This window comes from Triturus cristatus, chromosome 1_1, assembly GCF_964204655.1.
Source record: "Triturus cristatus chromosome 1_1, aTriCri1.1, whole genome shotgun sequence".
Classification (NCBI taxonomy): Eukaryota; Metazoa; Chordata; class Amphibia; order Caudata; family Salamandridae; genus Triturus; species Triturus cristatus.
The window spans coordinates 1,106,827,968-1,106,837,967 of NC_140579.1; positions in this window are offsets into that span (position 1 = coordinate 1,106,827,968).

The window sequence follows — 10,000 nt, forward strand, 5'->3', positions numbered from 1 at the left end:
TTTGCACAGGGTAGCCACTCCTTGGCCACAAGGGAGATTTTTCAGTCTTCTTCTTTCGTCGAATGTCGAAGGTCCAGAGTTTCTGTTCTAGTTGCAGGTTCAGGATAATCTAATCTCCTGGGGCCCAGCTACCACTCTTATACTAATCTGGGGGGCTGGGTTGCCTGCTAGGTCACGCCTTATGGGTGGGACCTGGGAGGGGGGTGGTTACACCCCCTTCCCTTTGTCCAGTTTCATGCCAGGACTGGGGCTGGTGTGCCCCAGCACCGGTTTGACCTGGACTATGCATGGGACACCTTGTGTGCCCCAGGCAGTGTCTCGTTTCATTTATCCCTCCCTGCCCCAATACACTAAGGCCTGTCTGGGGTGGTGCTCGCACCTCCCAAGGCAGGAAACCTATTGTCCAAGCCTCCCATGCCGGGATCACTCCCAGCAGCAGGAGGTCAGACTTGTGTCGTGGAAGCAGCATCCATTTTGCGATGCTGGGGCTCTGGTTAACTTTAACCGGGTAAGTAGGTTTCAACATGTCTTCTCCCTCTAGAAGGGAGGGATAAAATCCTCATCCCCAGAAATGGGATGGGGGTATTATTCCAAAGTGTCAGACACCTTACACGACATGTTTTGATAAAGCCAAACCATAGTTACCATAACCGTTTAAGATTATAAGGCACTTTAAGAGTCTATGGTAGGCTATATCATAGAACAGCTGTAAGGACATGGTTCCGAAAGCTGCAGACAGGCTCAGCTCATGCTAGAGCACCATCTCACATGTTACCAAGCACTCTGCCTCCAGGATTGTTAAGGCCTGCCATAGGAGTGGCTGATAGGTACACATGTGTCTATATATAAGATAGGTATAGGAATACTACACCTAAACAAGGGGTGATTACACGACCTTGCCCCAGCTGAGTGATCAGCCAGTTGTGTCATAATGGAAGGCCAGGCCAGGGGTGGCATAATACATGCTGCAGCCCCTGGTAGGCCTAGGGTACACCTATGCCCTGGGTACCTAAGGTACACTGTACAGGGGCCAATAAGGTGATCCTATCCAAATGGGTTATGCACCTAAAGCACATAGTATTAATTTAGAGAGAGAACAGCAGGGCTGTGGGTCTGATTAGCAGGCCCACTGCCACATCTAAGTCGAAAACCAGTAAAGCAAAAGCAAAAAGTGGGGGTGAACATAATGAATGAATGAATGAATGCAGTTTTTATATAGCGCATAGTTACCCTAGGGCATCCCAGCGCTTGTCCAGAGCAAACGACCAGAGAAAAACGGCTAAGAAGTCAGGAACGTCAAGCAGGAAAAAGAAAAGTTTTCAGAAGTTTCCGAAACCGACCCAAACTCGTTTCAGACCGCAGACCCATTGGAAGCGCGTTCCACAAGTAGGCAATATTAACCGAAAATCTACGTCCGCCAGCCCGCGCCCTTTTCACTCTGGGAACTTGGAGCAGATAATTCTGGTTGGAACGGAGATCTCTATTAGCCTTATAAGGCACGGCTAAATTCCTCAAAATGGGGGATCCCTTCCCCTGCAGAATTTTATGCGCTAGGCATAGAGCCTTAAATTTGACCCTTTCCCGCACCGGCAACCAGTGCAAGGCCTTCAATGCGGGATTCGCTGACTGCATCCTAGGAGTGTTCATAAGCAGCCTTGCAGCAGCATTATGAACCTGCTGGAGTTTGTTGAAAGTCGCTTCAGGGGCGCCTAGATAGATAATATTACTAAAGTCTAATCTGGATACAATCAGCCCCTGAATGAGCAGCTTCCTAGAAGGCCATGGAAGCAGGGGGATGACTTTACGCGCAGAACGAAGAAGGCCAAAACAGACTCCCGCCGTTTTCTTCGCCTGTGTCCTAAATGAGAGATCTTGCTCCACCCAAATCCCTAAGCTCTTGATTTCCTTCCTGGGACTCGGAAAAGCCCCCATACAGCTAGGCCAGCTAGTCAGAGGAAGCGAAGGGGTTTTATTCCCTAGCAAAAAATAATTCAGTTTTTGAACCATTCAGCTTTAAAGCCGAGTCACACATCCAAGTATGGATTTCGGACATGCAGGTTGTCATTAAGATGGGAGAGAGCGACCACCAGCTGCGTGTCGTCAGCATAGCTGACGATTTTAAAACCAAAAGGTGCCACCACATCCTCCAGGGGGGCCATATATACATTAAACAATGTAGGGCTAAGAGAAGAGCCCTGTGGCACACCACACTGGAGGGGGATAGACGCCGAGCGTTCACTACCTTCCCAGACTTGGAACGTCCGGTCACGAAGAAAAGATGTCAGCCACTTCAGAGCGATACCCAAAACCCCAATAGCTGACAGTTGTTGGATCAACACCTGATGGTTCACAGTGTCGAAGGCCGCACTAAGGTCCAGGAGGATCACTGCCACTGATCCTCCTGCATCCAGAATGCTCCTTGCTTCCTCAACGACTGCCAGAAGAGCGGTATCGGTGCCCTGCCCAGGACGAAAACCAGTTTGGGAATCACGCAGCAGACATAGAAAGCAGACCCTACTCTCCTACACCACCCCCCCCCCCCCAAACGTAGGGGCATTAAACTAACCTTGACCAGTTGAGTCTTCATGTTCTAAGTGGAAACATCTGGAGAGTCCATCTGCATTGGCATGGTCAGTCCCAGGTCTATGTTCCACTGTGAAGTCCATCCCCTGTAGGGAAATGGACCACCTAAGAAGTTTGGGATTTTCACCCTTCATCTGATTTAGCCACAAGAGGGGCTTATGGTCTGTCTGAATCTTGAAGTGAGTGCCAAACAAGTATGGCCTCAGTTTCTTCAGGGCCCAAACCACAGCAAAGGCCTCCCTCTCAATAGCTGACCAACGTTTCTCTCTAGAGGTCAGCCTTCTACTTATAAAAGCAATGGGCTGGTCTTGACCATCTATATTAAGTTGTGAAAGAACAGCTCCCACACCCAACTAAGAAGCATCTGTCTGGACAATAAACTCTTTGGAGTAGTCTGGACTTTTCAGAATAGGTGCACTGCACATGGCCTGCTTCAGGTCATCAAATGCTTTTTGACAGCTTACTGTCCACTGAACTTTCTTTGGCATTTTCTTGGAGGTCAAGTCATTAAGTGGTGTCACAATGGACCCATAGTTCTTAACAAACTTTCTGTAGTACCCAGTCAGGCCCAAGAAAGCTCTGACCTGAGTCTGGGTAGTTGGAGGAGTCCAGTCCTTGATGGTCTGGATCTTGCTCTCCAGTGGTTGAACCTGACCCCCACCAACTAGGTGGCCCAGGTATACAACCTTGCGCTACCCTATCTGGCACTTAGTGGCCTTGATAGTGAGGCCTGCCTTTTGCAGGGCCTCTAAAACATTCCTCAGGTGGACCAGGTGATCCTCCCAGGTGGAGCTAAAGACAGCAATATCATCAAGATAAGCTGCACAGTAATCATCCAATCAAGTAAGGACTTGATTCACCAACCTTTGGAAAGTGGCAGGTGCATTCTTCAAACCAAAGGGCATTACCACAAATTGATAATGTCCTCCTGGGGTCGAGAAAGCAGTTTTGGCCCTTGCATTCTCAGCTAGTCTGATTTGCCAGTAGCCTGCTGTCAGGTCAAATGTGCTCAAAAACTTAGCAGCTGTCAGTCTGTCAATGAGCTCATCTGCCGTAAGTATTGGGTGGGCATCTGTCCTAGTGACAGCATTGAGACCTCTGTAGTCCACGCAAAACCTCATCTCTCTCTTACCATCTTGGGTGTGAGGTTTTGGCACAAGAACTACAGGACTAGCCCAAGGGCTCTCTGAAGGTTCAATGACTCCCAGCTCCAACATCTTTTGTACCTCAACTTTTATGCAGTCCCTGACATGGTCAGGTTGCCTGTAGATTTTACTCTTCACAGGCAGACTGTCACCAGTGTCCACCTCATGGGTGCACCAGTTTGTCTGACTTGGGGTCAGAGAGAACATATGTCTGTAGGATTGCAGAACTTGTCTGCAGTCCTGTTGCTGATGGACAGTGAGGCTGTCAGAAAAGACCACACCATCAACTGAGCCATCATCAGGGTTCTGAGTCAGAAGGTCTGGGAGAGGGTCACTCTCTTCCTCCTGCCCCTCATCTGTAGCCATGAGTAAGCCCATGTCTGCCCTGTCAACATATGCCTTCAATCTGTTGACATGAAGCACCCTGTGGGGGCTTCTGGGAGTCCCAAGGTCCACCAAGTAGGTGACTTCTCCCTTTTTCTCAACAATAGTGTGGGGTCCAGACCATTTGTCTTGGAGTGCTGCTGGGGCCACTGGCTCCAACACCCACACATTCTGCCCTGGCTGGTAAATAGTCAGCACAGCCTTTTGGTCATGCCAAGCTTTTTGGAGTTCTCGGCTTGCCTCAAGGTTTTTAGAAGCCTTCTTCATATACTCTGCCATCCTGGAGCGGAGACCAAGTACATAATCCACTATATCAAGTTTGGGTTGTCTGAGAGGTCTCTCCCATCCTTCCCTTACTAAACATAGGGGTCCTCTTACAGGATGCCCAAACAAAAGCTCAAAAGGGCTGTAGCCAACCCCCTTTTGTGGGACCTCTCTGTAAGCAAACAGAAGGCAGGGTAAAAGGATGTCCCATCTTCGCCTAAGCTTGTCTGGTAAACCTTTTATCATTCCCTTTAGGGTCTTGTTGAATCTCTCAACAAACCCATTGCATTGTGGGTGATAGGGTGTGATGAACTTGTAGTTCACACCACACTCCTTCCACATTGCAGTCAAGTATCCTGACATGAAGTTGGCACCTCTGTCAGAAATGACCTCCTTTGGAAAGCCCACTCTGGAGAATACTCCAAGTAGGGCCCTTGCCACAACAGGAGCTGTTGTGGTCCTCAGGAGAATAGCTTCTGGATACCTGGTGGCATGGTCCACTATCACAAGTATGAATCTGTGCCCAGATGCTGTTTGTGGGTCCATCGGTCCTACAATATCTATGCCCACTCTTTCAAAGGGAACCCCCACCACAGGTAGTGGTATGAGGGGGGCCTTTGTGGTGCCACCTGATTTGCCACTGGCTTGGCAGGTGACACAGGAGCGACAAAACTCCTTGGTATCTTCTGACATATGAGGCTAGTGAAAGTGAGGGACAAGCCTGTCCCAAGTCTTGTTCTGGCCTAAGTGTCCTGCAAGGGGAATATCATGAGCCAAGGTAAGAAGGAAGCCTCTGAACTTCAGTGGTATGACCAACCTCCTGGATGCACCAGGCTTGGGGTCTCTAGCCTCTGAATACAGCAGCCCTTCATCCCAATACACTCGATGGGTACCTTGAGCATTCCCTGCAGCCTCAGCAGCAGCCTGCTGTCTGAGGGGTTCAAGAGAGGGGCAGTCTAATTGTGCCTGCCTCAGATCTGCCCTTGAAGGTCCCCCTATCCCAAGAAACTCAACCTGATCATGTTCAAGTTCTTCTAGGACAGTTCCTTCAGGGCTCTCAGAATCATCCTCCTGTGAGGGCTGATCCACTACCTGAGGCAGGGGGGAAGGCACAGCCTTTACCCTACTGCTCTTTCTCTTGGGTTGTGACTGTTCCACAGTTCCAGGATCCAGCACTTGCTCAGTTGTGCACTTTTTGGCCTGTGACCTGGTCACAGCAAGGACATGTGCATCTATCCCCAGCATTTCTGCATGGGTCCTATACTCCACTTCAGACCAAACTGAAGTTTCAAGATCATTGCCCAGTAAACACTCTACAGGAAGGTCTGAACTAACAACAACTTTCTTGAGGCCAGTTACCCCTCCCCAGGAGAAGTTAACAATTGCCACACTATGGGAGGTAGTGGCATTGCTAGCGTTGGTCACTAGGGAGTTCTCACCTAGTATGATCTGTCCAGAGTCCACACAGGCAGGTGTCACCATTGTGACACTAGCCCCAGTGTCCCTGTAGGCCTGAGCCATTCTTTGGTTGATAAAAGGAGTCTGTCTGTACTTGCCCAGGTTACTGGGGCCTACAGTAGATAACAAAGCTAGGTCCCCATCACAGATCAGAACAGCCTGAGTAGGTATTCTGACTAGGCCAGAATCCTCCTCAGTTCCCAGCGTTAACCCTACTACACCCTTTTGCTGGGAACCACCACTTACAGCTGAACTAGGGGGTACAGTTGCCTTAGGGGCAATGGTGGCTGGGGGCTTATCCTTTTTGGTGCACTCACTAAACCAATGTGAGTTGGACTTACAATAGTTGCACCATGGTTTCTTTTGGCCATCTTTCTTTTTATCCTTTTTGGGACCACCCTCCTCCTGAGCCTTTTGGGGGCCTGGTGAAGACTTCTGGTCTTTTTGTTTCTGATCATTACCCTTCTGGTCTGCCTTTTTCGGATCACCGCCCTGGTTCTGGTTTTTCTGCTTAACTCTAGTCCTTACCCATCTATCTGCCTTCTTTCCCAATTCTTGGGGAGAAGTCAGATCAGAATCAATCAGGTGTTGATGCAGTAGCTGGTTTTGACAGTTGTTAAGGATTTGTTCTCTCATGATCAAATTATACAATCCTGTATAGTCCTTAACCTTACTTCCCACTAGCCAGCCTTCCAGAGCCTTAGTGGCACAATCTACAAAGTCAGTCCAGTCCTGAGTCTGTGTCTTCTGGGTATCCCTGAACAACAACCTGTATTGTTCGGTGGTTAGGCCAAACCCATCAATTAGAGCACTCTTCAGGACAGTGTAATTGTCTGCATCCTCATCACTAACTGTTAGGAGCTTGTCTCTACCTTTCTCAGAGAAGGAGAGCCACAAGATAGCTGCCCACTGACTTTGGGGTACCTGCTGTACTTTGCAAGCCCTCTCCAAAGCAGTTATCCATTTGTGGATGTCATCCCCACACTTGTAGGGAGGGACAATCTTGCTCAGGTTTCTATTATTATAGTGCCTGTCTCTATCCTTAGGGATATTGTTGCCACCAGTGGGTTCTAACCCAATTAACCTTTGCTCTCTAGCCAGAGCAAGCTTCTCCTTGGCAAGGGCAAGTTCTTCCCTCTCAATCCTTAGATTAGCTTCCCTCATTCTGGCTTCATGCTCTTTTCTCTAGGGGGAAGTCATTCCCCTGTGAGAAGAGGCATTAGAAATGCTAGAGACATGGGAGTGGATGAATTCCCTTGAAGGGGATCTGTCTCTCCTGCTTCTCTGGTTGAGCCCACTTGGGGGTCTGTATGGGGGGACACCATGCAAACTCCCATGTAAGCTTAGGTTAGCCTGGCTAAGTCTTCCTACTTGGCCCTGGCTGTCTACCTCCTCATCTGAAGTCCCATCTGACTCATCTGTAGCGGGTAGACCCTCCCCTGTACCTAGGGTACCAGCCTGTGAGGCCCAAAGAGCATCATATTCCTCTAGGATCTGTACTAGCTGAAGGAGGGTAGGGTTTGCACCCTGTTTTAACTTTCTGGAGGTACACAATTGTCTCATCTCCTGAAAAGTTAGGGTATCATATCTAGAGGGGATCTTTCTCATACCTGCCCCTCCTGAGAGAGAATCTCCTTGATCTCCTCCCAGAGACATGATCTAGTGAGGGTGTGGTGTGTGCACCTACCTACACTAGTTGTATCTACTAAACCTCTCTAGTAGTTGTAGTCAGGGTGTGTTAGGCCCTTCAACCTACAACAACTAAGTCCAGTAGGACTTAAGTATTATAATCTATGTTATATGTACCTAAACAATATCTGGGCGATCTTTCAATTTAGTATCTCAAGATTACAATGGTATTACAACAGCAAGCTCAGATCCCAACCGCTGCTCACCAATGTGAGAAGTTGGCCTGATGTATGATGTCACTAGTTCTAGTGTACACCTTATATCAGTCCAAACAACCCTTATGGTGATTGGTTGTAAAGTCAACCTTATAGACCAGCTATCCTAGTGGTAGCATGGACAAGAGCAGTCTTAGGCTAAGCTCTGAATGGCATGTGAAGCCAGCTGTGATACCATATATAATCCCTTGAATACCAAATGAAAGGACACCACAACAGATATATATATATATAAAATAAAGTGTATTTATTCTAGTCAAACCCTCAGCACTCTTTATGAGATTCGAGGTAAGTACAACACAGTCTTATTCAAGCATACATTAAGTCACACAGGTAAGTAATACAGTTAGGCCCTAGGGGCCACGCAAACCATATACTAAAGAAGTGGTATAAAGACCACTGTCACGGAAATAGAATAGGCCTAGGCCTAGGGAATCGCTGGTGCTACACTACACTACCAACAGTTAGGAAGTGGGAGGCCCAAGGAATTCAGGTGCAGAGTGGAAACACTCACGCGTAATGCGTATAATCGATAGAAATAGTACAGTTCTGAAATAAGCAGTTTTAGGACACTTCTGGAGTAGCTAGAAAGTCGAGACTCGGAAACTAGACCCTAGGATAGTCACTACCCTTGTGAGCTCCGAAGTACCCAAGTTACCTAGCCCACGGGCTGCGGGTGCATAGGTTTGAACTTGCGTCGGGTTTCGTCGTGGACTTCTATGGATGCCTGAAGGAAAGTTGCTGACAGGCAGTCAGTGCAGAGTGTCCGGTGGATCCCAAGGCCGGGATCAAGAAGGAAGGGTACCTGCAAGCAGAAGGGACAGAGTCAAGGTCACTAGCCAGTGACCACGTGGAACCAGGAAGGAACAAGGCGATGTCGTGAAGATTGCAGGTGAAGAGGTGAAGCTTGTCGTAGCAGCCACGGGTACCAGGAGACGTCGAGGACGACCAGGACCAGGAGGCGAGCTGTTCCACGAAGGCTCTTGCTGTCGGCGGCGTCGAAGTCGAACTAGGACTCACCAAGCCATGGCAAGCGGAACCCACGAAGAATGGAGGACTTACTTCTGGTGCAGACCAGGAAGGTCTGGGGTGCTTCTCTTTTGCAGAGGAGCGGGAGCCAGTCTGGAGGAGCCAAACCAGCAGTGAAGATTCAAAGGCGTGTCATCGCAAAGGCCGCTAGCCAACGGGCAAGCAACCGGACAGACGCAGCAAGCAGGAAAATACAGAAGGGCCCCAAGCAGGACTCATGGAGTGTGGGGGGCTGATCTTCGGTGCAGATGGTGCTTGGGGTTGGGGCTTCTCAATCCCCAGTGCACAAGTTCGAGGGTACCTCAGAAGCTGTGCTGGAAGATACTCGCCACTTTTCCCAGGTAGCCGGTCCCACGTCTCTCGTCGCCTCCACGGATCTCAGCTCGGCTGTGGATGTGGATCAGGGTCGGAGAAGTCTGGAAGTCAAGGCTCTGGTCGGGCTCTGCAGTCGGTCCCTCGTAGAACTTCAGCAAAGCAAAGGGTAAGTCTCCTGATGGTGCCTGTTTGCACAGGGTAGCCACTCCTTGGCCACAAGGGAGATTCTTCAGTCTTCTTCTTTCGTTGAATGTCGAAGGTCCAGAGTTTCTGTTCAAGTTGCAGGTTCAGGATAATCTAATCTCCTGGGGCCCAGCTACCACTCTTATACTAATCTGGGGGCTGGGTTGCCTGCTAGGTCACGCCTTATGCGTGGGACCTGGGAGGGGGGTGGTTACACCCCCTTCCCTTTGTCCAGTTTCACGCCAGGACTGGGGCTGTTGTGCCCCAGCACCGGTTTGAACTGGACTATGCATGGGACACCTTGTGTGCCCCAGGCAGAGTCTCGTTTCATTCATCCCTCCCTGCCCCAATACACTAAGGCCTGTCTGGGGTGGTGCTCGCTATTCCCAAGGCAGGAAACCTATTGTCCAAGCCTCCCGTGCTGGGATCACTCCCAGCAGCAGGAGGTCAGACTTGTGTCGTGGCAGCAGCATCCATTTTGTGATGCTGGGGCTCTGGTTAACTTTAACCGGGTAAGTAGGTTTCAACATGTCTTCTCCCTCTAGAAGGGAGGAATCATATCCTCATTGCCAGAAAGGGTATGGGGGTATTATTCCAAAGTGTTAGACACCTTACACGACATGTTTTGATAAAGCCAAACCATAGTTACCATAACCGTTTAAGATTATAAGGCACTTTAAGAGTCTATGGTAGGCTATATCATAGAACAGCTGTAAGGACATAGTTCCGAAAGCT